The sequence below is a fragment of the Pseudopodoces humilis genome, chromosome 4 (assembly GCF_049639895.1).
Source record: "Pseudopodoces humilis isolate 2021_Gansu_Grassland_sample_001 chromosome 4, ASM4963989v1, whole genome shotgun sequence".
In the NCBI taxonomy this organism is placed as follows: Eukaryota; Metazoa; Chordata; class Aves; order Passeriformes; family Paridae; genus Pseudopodoces; species Pseudopodoces humilis.
This window is the reverse complement of record NC_142203.1, coordinates 37097454-37108459: the sequence shown is the minus strand read 5'-3', so window position 1 is coordinate 37108459 and position 11006 is coordinate 37097454.

The following is an 11006-nucleotide window of genomic DNA, read 5'->3' as shown; positions in this document are numbered from 1 at the left end:
TTAAAAATGCTTGACTGCTTCCTGAGAAAATGAGACTCAGGTTACTTCAAAGTCAGTTAAGACAACCTGAATTGCTATCCTGTAAAAAATAAAGCAGGGCCTGACATCTCTGAAGGCTCCTATCCTGAGCCCAAATCCATATCAGATAATTTGAATCAACTTTACATATATATACACTGTTGTCAGACAAGGAACAAGAACTGTGAGGCTTCTGAACCAGCAGTGCCACCACATGAAGAGGGAAGAAGTGTTCTGTAGTGTTGAAGCCACCAGATAGATCATCAGTTTTCAAGCAAGATCTGTCAACAAACTCCAAGTACACACCACATGGGATCCTGTCACACCCTTAAATTGTAAAAACAACCTTAGCCTCTTAGTGCCCCAGTCACAGACACAGTAGCTTTTCTGTATAGGTGAGTATAGTACGGAGCAGCTGACTTTACCAGGAATGTTCACTGCAAAAGCAAAGTGCATCCATCATTCCTGGCAGAGCTTTTAACCTCTGTTACGACACAGTTTAATCATTGACTTTTCCAGTTTCAGATTTAATTTGGAAGCATGCCATATCAGGGAGCAGAGCTAAACTTACATGGAAAAGTTGTTTTTTAACTAAACAAATAATATGGAAATCACATTTGAGTTAACTGTGAAAGTAAGTTACCAATACTAAGAGTAAACTCATTAGATCATAACTATGGAGGAGATAAAATTAAGAAAAGGAAATATAAACTGGAGACTACACAGAAAATAATTTCCAGTAATTTTCTAAATGTCTCCATCATGATGCATCTTTAGAAATACTAACTTGGAATAATACTTGCTTTTTGTGCCTGAAGTGGGAGGTGGGCTCATTAACATTGCTGTGTAAGCAACTATGCAGAAAGAGAAGGAAAAAAAAGTCATAACATTGACAGTACAGTTGATAGAGAAGTAATAAAACTGCATCAGAACACTGTAAAGTTGAAACTTCTAAAGTTGAAAATTTTAACAGATTTAGTATAGATGCATCAAAAATTGAGTGGTTTTAACAAAATAATTTTCCTGCTATGTAAATTCCTTATTCTGAATTTTTAAATTAACATTTCATTCTTGTTTTCAGTCAACCAAACTCTTTTTATTTCAATATATAAAATTTATTCTTTTCATTAAAAGAGATAATAAAATAAAATAATTTACTTCCATGTGATAAGTGGGTGAAAATATTTAATATATTTTCTCTGAAAAAAAAACCCCAAGTCTCAAATAGAAGACTACAAATTTAAGGAAAAAAAAAGACAGTAAGAAAGAAAGTGAGATATAATCATTAGAAATAACTTAAACCTCAAATAAAAAGGGCAAATTCAATATCCATACAAAGAGCCAAGTAACTTGCTTTAGAGGCAATATGTTCATGAAACCCTGGAAAATTTATTGTCACTGAGGAAGTCAAGATGAGATATTTTTCCCAGTTTGAAGATGTCATACAACTTTGCAGCTACACAGTCACAATTCACTTACTTTATATGCAAGAGATTAAAGAAGCAGCAGAAGTGTTGCAAATCAGCATTCCCAGTAGTATGATAATGATAATAATATGCAATCTTTTAGCAATAATTTTGCAAAGAATATGTACAGCATACCAAAAATTCTAGTCTAATGGATGCTTTATACGCATGGATATAAATGCATACGGTTGTGTTTCACCAAAATTTCACTAGTATAGTTGACTCTCCAGTAACCCTATCCTATAAATGAATGAAAATTTTTAACTCTGCTGCTTCTGTTTAAGAGGACTATTGATATATTTTTCTATCATTTCAAATGTCAATCAAAAAGAATATTTATCCTCAATTACCATGAAAACTAATGTTTCAGTTCGTAGATGGATCAAAGAACTAGTCTTTTAAGACTGCTTACATTTCAATAAAACAGATGTCAAAAGCATAATGTATCATGTGTTTCATAAATGAAACTTTGAAAGTAACATCTCAAATTACCTTGGAATTATACTGTGACTAATTTGATATTTTCTCCATGGAAAAAAATATATTTCACCTGTAATTTGGGGACATGATTTAAGCACCTAATCCCTTCTTTGCTTGAATGCAGATTGGTATTTTGGTAGCACACTTCTGCAATTTTTCCTTCCCAGGAAAAAAGAAAATGTTTTAGGAAAACCAATATAAAACATACCACAGGGAAAGTATTTCCCCATGACTGCAGTCAGCAGTTATCAAGATGATTAAAAATCACAATGCCCAGTTGTTTGTAGGCATGAATGAAGCCTTCACATGTGCTGAAAGGCAAAGAAGATACATCTATGTGCACCATTAATTATAAGCAAAAGGAAATAGTATGCATGTCTTCTTATTTGTACAACTCAGATCTTAGACGAAGTACAAAGGAAGGTTTGAATGTAAGGCTAGTAATGAGGATGGAGTGTAGCCACTTTGACTATCTCAGCACTATAGGGAGCCCTTAGATGGGGCATGGCAAGGATATGTTCACATCTGTGCCAAAGGATAATTGCTAAAGGAGAAAGAAACAAAAGAAAACCCAAATGAAGCTTACAGGCAGAAGCAGAAGAATGATAACTAATTGGACAATGTGGTGAAAAATTTTTAGAGATGGATTTCAAGAATGACTTTGAACTAGGAAGCAGAACAACTATTCTAAGTGTTCAATATGAGCTGGGTAAAGGCAAATAAGAATAATCACAATGAACAGAGATTGTTACTTCAGCAGAACACATTCAAAGATTTCTGAACTACAAAGCAATGCATCACATATTCAATGAGAAACAAAATAGAGAGACATAATTGTACACAGATGTAGCCTCTTCCTCTAATGGAGAAGGTTGTCTAGCCACTGGTGCTGATGGATGAAGTAGGGTACATTACAATGTCCCTAAATGTAGTTAATTATAATTTCTGAATAGCTTGGCTTAGTAATTAGGCAAAGTATATTGAGCTTTGTTGTTGAGGTCAAAGACATGATCACCAAACACTATTTTAGAGGTTGTGTTTCATTATGTTTCCAGTACAAACCTCCACATCTGCCCTGTCAGCTACAAAAGGAAAGGAGTCTAACAACAATTCACTCTACACGGGAAGGTATGGGACTGATACACAAATGTAATAAAATACTACAGCCAAGACTGCTAGGCTGTTCATCAGATTAGTTGTTAATATACTCTGTAATATTACTTATGTCAACACTTCTGAACATTCTGAACACTTCAGTATTTAAATGAATTTTTTGAGTGGCTTCAGGATGCCCTTTATGCCTTTGTGAGCAATTTCTGTTACCTGTATGTTCTCTGCACCTATAATATTTGTTGCATTGTAGGAAAGGTTCACCTACCCTGTATTTCAGTAATTAATTTATGCCAACAACATTGTTTACCAAACATGAACTACTGACCCTTGCTTTTGAAAAATTATATATTACATAATTACTCAAAAACTGGTGATTTTCTTCCTTGTATCAGAGTTTTTGGCACTTAATCTTCTATCAGTAAACTGTTTTATCCGGCATTTCTTTAGTCTTCAAAAATATGTACTGACCACTCTTCCAATGTGGTGCAGTTTAAATTGCCATTTTCCATAAGTTTTAAGTAGACCATTTGACTCTAATTTATCTTCAGGAGTTCATCTGCAGTGACCTGCTACACCAAGTCCCTGCACTGTTGTTTCTGGGGCTTTCATTTCCTTTTATCTTTGCTAGACTCATCACTGTTGATGCTTGTTTTGTATGTTAGTCAGACCAGACGGTATACCATCTTGAAGGATCCACCCTGTGTGCCATCTACCTAATTAGAGAGGCTCAATTTCTAAGGCAACAGCTTGCAGTGTCTGAGGGATCTTCTGGTACAGATACCACCACAAATCATTATTCAGAGTGACATTAATTAGTTGGTCTCTTCCCAGGATTTACTCTACTTTGGCAAAGATATCACAGCATTTTATTCATATTAGCTCCCCCTCCCCTCCGGTCTATTATCAGCTTGACTTAGGAATCCTAAACTTTTATTATTCATATGAAAGATAAATAATTTTTTTCCTTGCTTCTGAACTGTCAATCAATGTTTTGTCATGGGCTTATGGCTCTTTAGTTACTTAGCTGACTGACTGCTTCCCCAAATCCACCCATCACTGTTCCTAACATATCTGGGAAGCTTTGGGATTTCCCCAGTGGAGCATTTACTCATTTTATAGTTGAATTATTTCTTTCTTGGAAGGGATGCAAAGAACTTGTAACACAAACAATTTCCTTATTCCTTTACAATGGAAGTGATGGTGAATGTCAGCCTAATCACTAAATCTTTTCAGTACACTTCTTTTCAAGTGTTTGTTTTTAAAACTGCTCCAGCAAGCACTATTTGCTTCTTAATATTAAAAGTGCTATGCAAAAGTTTTATATGTAAATCCTACTTTAGAACAGTAGCAGAGAACATTCAATTTGTTATTTAATGTAACAGTTTCTGCATAGAGGAAGCACACATTAGCCTTCTCCACATTCAAGTTCCCCTCTTCCTTATGCCACCTCAAAAAGGAAAAAAAAATTTACATTGGCAATAAGAAATGTATCAAGAGGAAAAGAAGAGGGAAAAATATGCCAAAACATGTTGCAGCATAGAAATTTATGCAAATTAAGGAGGAAGTATTTAATTGAAGCATCTCAGTTCACAATGGCCAAACCTAATTTGTCAATTCTATGCATTCATTTAGAGTTAATGTTAGATTTTGTCTTTTCACTAGAAATTATTGCAACTTGCTAGTTAATTTTTAAAGCAACCTTTGGAAACCCATGCCTTGTATCATGTTCTAGCTGCAAGGTTACAATGAGAGACACAGAAATACACTATTTCTGTAGGAAGTCAAAAAATATTATAGCATGTATCAGTGGTCATGATGTCTATAATCTGAGTTCTGCTTCGTATGCATTGCTTATGGTGTAGATTTTTTCACCCTCATTATTAATAGTGTAAATGCTATTTGCAACCAAGGTAGCTGCACATGTAAATATCAGGACATAATTTTAAGCCTTGATCCCAAATGCAATTATTGACTGACTAGGCAATGATGCAAGTGTTTAGAAAGTGTAGCTTTAGAAAGTGATATCATTTCTAAAACACAAAAAATTACTATTTGATTAATATTAACCTGGCATTTAATTTATAGTATATGTATAGTTAACAATGACAGTGGAAAAAATAGCATTTATTTACATCCACTTTGTTAATGGAATCTGTTTCAGAGTAAGATACGTGTTGTTGTATAGCAGCAGTAAAACTTTTCAAATTGTCTTTTATGTGTTAAATTCTCTACCAAACAAATTTTGCTTAAATATTTTAGCATATTTTTTTTTTCAATTCATGCTTAAAAAGTGAAATTAATGTTAATTATTTTTTTCTTATTTCATCAATTGGCTTAAGGCAAGAACTTTAGTGGCAATTCCCCTCACCTTGTCCTTTCTCCAGAATTATTTGTGACTTGAAAAGGCCATCACTATTAGTATTATCAAAAACAAAATAGGAAATTTATTTTTAATATTATCAAGCTAATAATAAATATTGTTTATTATTATCAACAATAACCTTTAACATACACCTTTAAAAAATGCTATGAAGTATTTTGACATGTAGCATAGGCAGTCATGGTGTTTTGATTTAAATAATTTAGATTGGGAAATAGGAAGTTCAAATATAAAGGTGAAGATATTCATTTTTTGAAGGCCTGCTCCATAGTGTAGGTGTTCAATAGATAATAAACCTGGCCAATAGGAAACTTTGAAGACAAAGTTGAACAGAGTTTCCTTGATGACTTTTAAAATGCACAGAGACTATTTAAATGAATGGAGATGTCTTCTGTGAGTTGATACATATAACAGAGATTCTCCTCAGTGTCCATGGCACTTGAGCAGACCTCTAAATGCAATTCCTTTTTCAAGGTGAAAAAATAAGGATTTTTTTTTTACTAACAGACATATTTCTCAAAATGTGAGAAAGGAAGTTCTCCCCTGTTTCCCCAGAGTGGCTCAAGCACCAGGCTACAGGCTCTTCTGGCTGAAAGCACTCACCCTTCCCTTCTGGAACTACATCGCTGTGCAGAATATACTGTGAAAAAGAGAAAAAAGAGCAAGACTACTCTAGTAGGAGATTGAATCTTTGGTAGCAAGTCCTGTACATGTTCTGGTCATCATCCGTAATGATTAGTTTTTACCTATGTTATTAAATTACTTACAGTTTTTTACTCCTAATTTGTTTACAGCATACTTACATACAAACTACTTCAAAATTATTAAATAATGAACTACTCCAAAATCTAGCAGATTTATAGTGAAATTCATATAAGGCATAAGGGTCATAAATATCTAGATTTCATACAACTGGATAAGCAATAAATTTTTTCTAAGTATTGAATTATCAATGCATGAGTACATGAGTATAGAGTAGTATTAGAGCACAGTAAGGATCTGGTAGATGATAAAACACACTAATTAAATAAGCTATAGTAAAAACAAAAAGGTCTTTTTCAAAATATTAAACTGTGAAATCAATCCAGATATGAAAAACAGTAACAAAATTCTCAAGGAAAGCATTAGAATAAAATTCTATTAAATACTAATTAGCAAAATTAAGAAATCGGTGCCCATATTTTAAACATCCCTTCTAATATATCCCTTGGACTTAATACATCCTTTGGATGTTAATACATCCCTTGGACTAGAGCGAAATGACACTGAATGATCAGTGTTTATATTTATGTGGCAGGTTTTTTTAGAATAATTTGCAACGAAAAGGAGGCATGTGGCCATTTTGTCTAGTATTTATCATTATATATCATTATCTATTATCTGAGTTATATACAATATAAAAGTATAAAGATATCACTTAAGAAATTAATGATAATAGGAAATGAAAGAAAAAAGAGAAAGTTTAACATTAGATAGTGGAGAAGAAAGGTATCACCACCCATAAATCCAGAAACAAGGCTTGATTGTCAAAATTTAGATGTGCATTGGTTGAAATGATGGTTGCAGTCTTGATTCCTTGGGGGTGGGGGAAGCACACCTGACACAATGGGTTAATGTGTGTTCAGGTCCAGGTTCAGGTCCAGGTGGAAACACCCAGGTAACTCTTCAGTGACAGGGAGTATTACATTGTCTGTTGCAACACTATGGATCACGCACAACATGGGTCTGGGGGCCCTTCAGCAGGTCCTTAATGGTCTATAACACCTTCTGAGACACAACTGCTGTTTCTTTCATCAGTGTAGTTGAGCCAGTTATGCCTAATTGGGAGGGACAAATACTGGAATTGGACTGGAATAATAAGACATGGAGTGAAACAGGATTGAGAGCAAAAGAGTGAAAAACACAGAATAAGCTATTAGCCAGATGCTAAGACTATCTGACACCTTAAAAGCAATCTTTACTTTTTTTTCAATGTAAGAGAACAGCTATCAGGAGGATTCAGAAAATTATACGAAAAAGGTTCTAAGAGAGCACTAATGTAACTAAAAACAACACTGACAAATGAATAGAAGAACAGATTCAATCTGCAGTTCAAAAGTGGCTGTCAGTCTAATCATCTGGTGTTTTCTTCTCTGTACTTCACATGTATGCTCACACTTAAACACAATTAGCCATATGCTCACTTTTGAACATTTGAGATCTCCAAGAAATTTGTTTGGCAATTAGACTGCAGAGACCAGTTGTTTCATATATTCAGCATTGAAAACTTACAAAATTCTTGTTCTTGGTCACTATTAAAACCTTCATTGTTTTTCACAGATATACAAGCAAATATGCCAAATGGATCAGAGCACTCTAACCACCATATACTGTTGATGAATACTGCACATTTTCTGCCACGTAGTAAAGCATTATGATATTGTCAAAACAAGCATTCACAATTTAACTCGATATGACAAGGAAAGAAGAGTCACTGTTTACTGTAGTATTGCATTATCCCTTGGTAAAGCTCTGTAATTTGCAGCCATTTAGTAATAGCACAAATGAAAGGTTGATAATCAGATCCTGAGAAGAGAGCAACCTCTAAGTCTAAATTTAAAGTCTTTTGAAGATTATTTCCTGCTGACAAATAAATAGTGAATCCATACTCTCAGGCCTAGAGGAGACATAACTTGGACATATGAGCAAACAGTGAAGTAGCTTTGAAACATCTTTGGAAATTCTATGTCAGAGAACTTCTCTGGACAATAGTATGGTTTATAGTTTTATATATATATAACCACGTAACCTTATATAGCCACATAATCTATATTTACTCTCTAGTTTAAATTTAATTTATGGAAATTATTTTAACAAACTAACAAAAATCAAGAATGAGTCTTCATGCAGGCCATATAATTTGTTATTGCACTAATGGTGCTTTAATGGTTTATTATAAGTAAAATTGCATTGACAGAATTAAAGAAAGGCCTATATAGACCAGCTAAACTGTTGCATACATCTTTTTCAGCTGAACAAAAGTTTGTATGTCACTTCTACTCTTCAAGAAACCCTCAAACAGTTAATTTTGAAAACAGTTACAAAGTTTAAAAATAGCTGAGAGTGGCCATGTTTGTCAAGAATTTCAGTCTAGCACTGAAAGTTCCTTTTTATGTCCAAACACAATTTATGTGGACTACCTTTCATGAACATCCTTGTTAATTAAACACTAACTGCTTTGGTACTTCAAAGTTATATCCCTGACCTAAAATTAATTCATTGTTTATATTTGTTAAGCTCATTGGAAGCCCGGGAGGCTTCATGGTCTGTTCTCACTGTCTAAACAGAACACTGAATTATTCACATATGCAGAATTCTTACTAGTGTCTTACCTGATATATCATTTATTATTACTGAACACCTGTGACACTACAATAAATAATAAAGTTTAATTTATCATGTACTAGGAGTAACCTCTCCTTCCTAAAATTAATGTGTTTTTAGTAAGACCTTTTTTAAAAAAAACATTTTTGTAGGGAATGAAGCATCCTTTTAATTTTTACCAATATTCCAGATAAACAGGAAAATGGAAGAAAACAAAATTTTAAAACCCCAACAAAATACAAACCAAACCAACTAAACAGACAAACAAAAGACCAAACCATAAACAAATAAACAAACGAACCTCAACCAACTAAAAATAGCCAACCAAACTAAAAAAACAGTGCAGTAAGAAAGGTAGTATGTCTGTTAGGCACAGTGCATGTAAAGCACCTTACCTACATTTTCTTCACTTCTAAGCATAAAACAAGAAATTCTCCAACTCACTGAAGGAAGTGGGATCCAAAAATTCTACCAAAAATGTCAGTCAGCAACCCAGAATGATCAAGAATTAAGGCCAGCGGTAGAATTCAGGTTACTGCAAAGGCCTGAATGACCAAACCTTTTATTTTTTAGTTAGAAGAGGACAACCTAGTATAAGCAATAGCAAAACAGCATTCAGAACAAAAAATTGAGTAGATTCAAATAAAAAAAGGAATAAAATTTAAGGAGCTAGTAAGTGTAGTCTCTTACTTTCATGTTGAAGGCAATTAAGATAGAAACTTCCATGTTGTTGAGATATCATAAAGTATGTGCTTCAACAAGAGCCTACACTAAAATACTTGGAAATTGTGGCTTCAATTACATGGATTCATTTTCTTATTCTTGGAAATTTCAGGCATGATCTCATGGGCAGATCAATGAAAGATGTATAAAATTGACATTTTCCAAAAATGTGATCTGAACTACACTTATATTGCTCTGAACAACATAAGACCCTTATAGTCATTGTGCAAATATGTCTGTACAAATATCAATTCAAAATACTTATTCAGAATATTTTTCATATTGGTTACATTTCCCATTTGTAAAGCTTTATGGTCAAACATCAGCAAAGACTTTCAAAATCAATGTGAATCATATTCTAACCTTTGTGGTTTGAAAACACTGCCTGAGAGAATAATATCTCAAGTTGTGTGTGAACGTGCTTAGAATGGTAAGATCTCTCAGTTTTCTAATACCAAAATTTAATCAAATATTGCTCATCAACTCTTAATAGTAACCAAAGAAACAAGACCAGTATAGAGTTAATACTCTCTAGAAAATGCAAAGAAAAATGTAACCACATCCATATTCAGAAATACATTATTGCAGAGGCACTCTCCAGTCTGTAAGTCCTGTGTCCCTCCAGGAATGCATAAGGGTTGGCATTCATGTTTTTGACAAACAGTGTGCAAAAATATCGAAGCAGCCCATAAAGCACAATGAAGAAAGCATTCCTTCCAAGAAGGAAACCACCTTACCCTGCAAAACTTTTCACAGGAGAAAGCTTCTAAAGTTTGAAAGAAATAAAAAAGGTAGTAGGAAGAATTTGAGTACAATATCTCCATTTCAAGAAGACATTTTAAGTGCTTATTAGCAACAGTAATGTTGCTATGGAAAACACCTTATTATATCACTTTCTAAACACCATGTCATTATCAACTAAGGCTTAAGAGACAACATATTTCATGCCATGATGAACATTTATTTATACAGATTTCACTCAGCATGATTTCAAGGCAGATGCTACAAAGAATGGAAAAGAAAAAAGGGAGAAAAAAAAAAAAGTAAATGTAAAAGAGGAATCATTCTGCAGTCTTGGGTAATGAACATCAGGGTCACTAGGTGCCCTGCTGATGACTTTAGCCTCCAACATCTTACTTCTCCATTTAGACCCAAGCAGTTTTTGAGCTGCTTGTTGGGAAGAACACAAACTGACAACAGTAGCAGATAAAGCACAGAAACTTCCAAGTTCTACAACAGTGCTTCCAAGACCACTTGAAAAAGAATTTAGCTTAAAGATCTGAGGTACTGGCTATTGTATTAATTTGTTTAAGAATGTATCTCACACATTTTTAAAATTGTAAAGTTTTTCCCAAAACTTTGTTTGCCAATGGGCTTTAAGATGCTTCTAACACATCTAATCTAGTTGAATGGAGAATTGTATATTAGAAAAGTGAACTTTCAAGCTTAGTCTGGAAATGTAT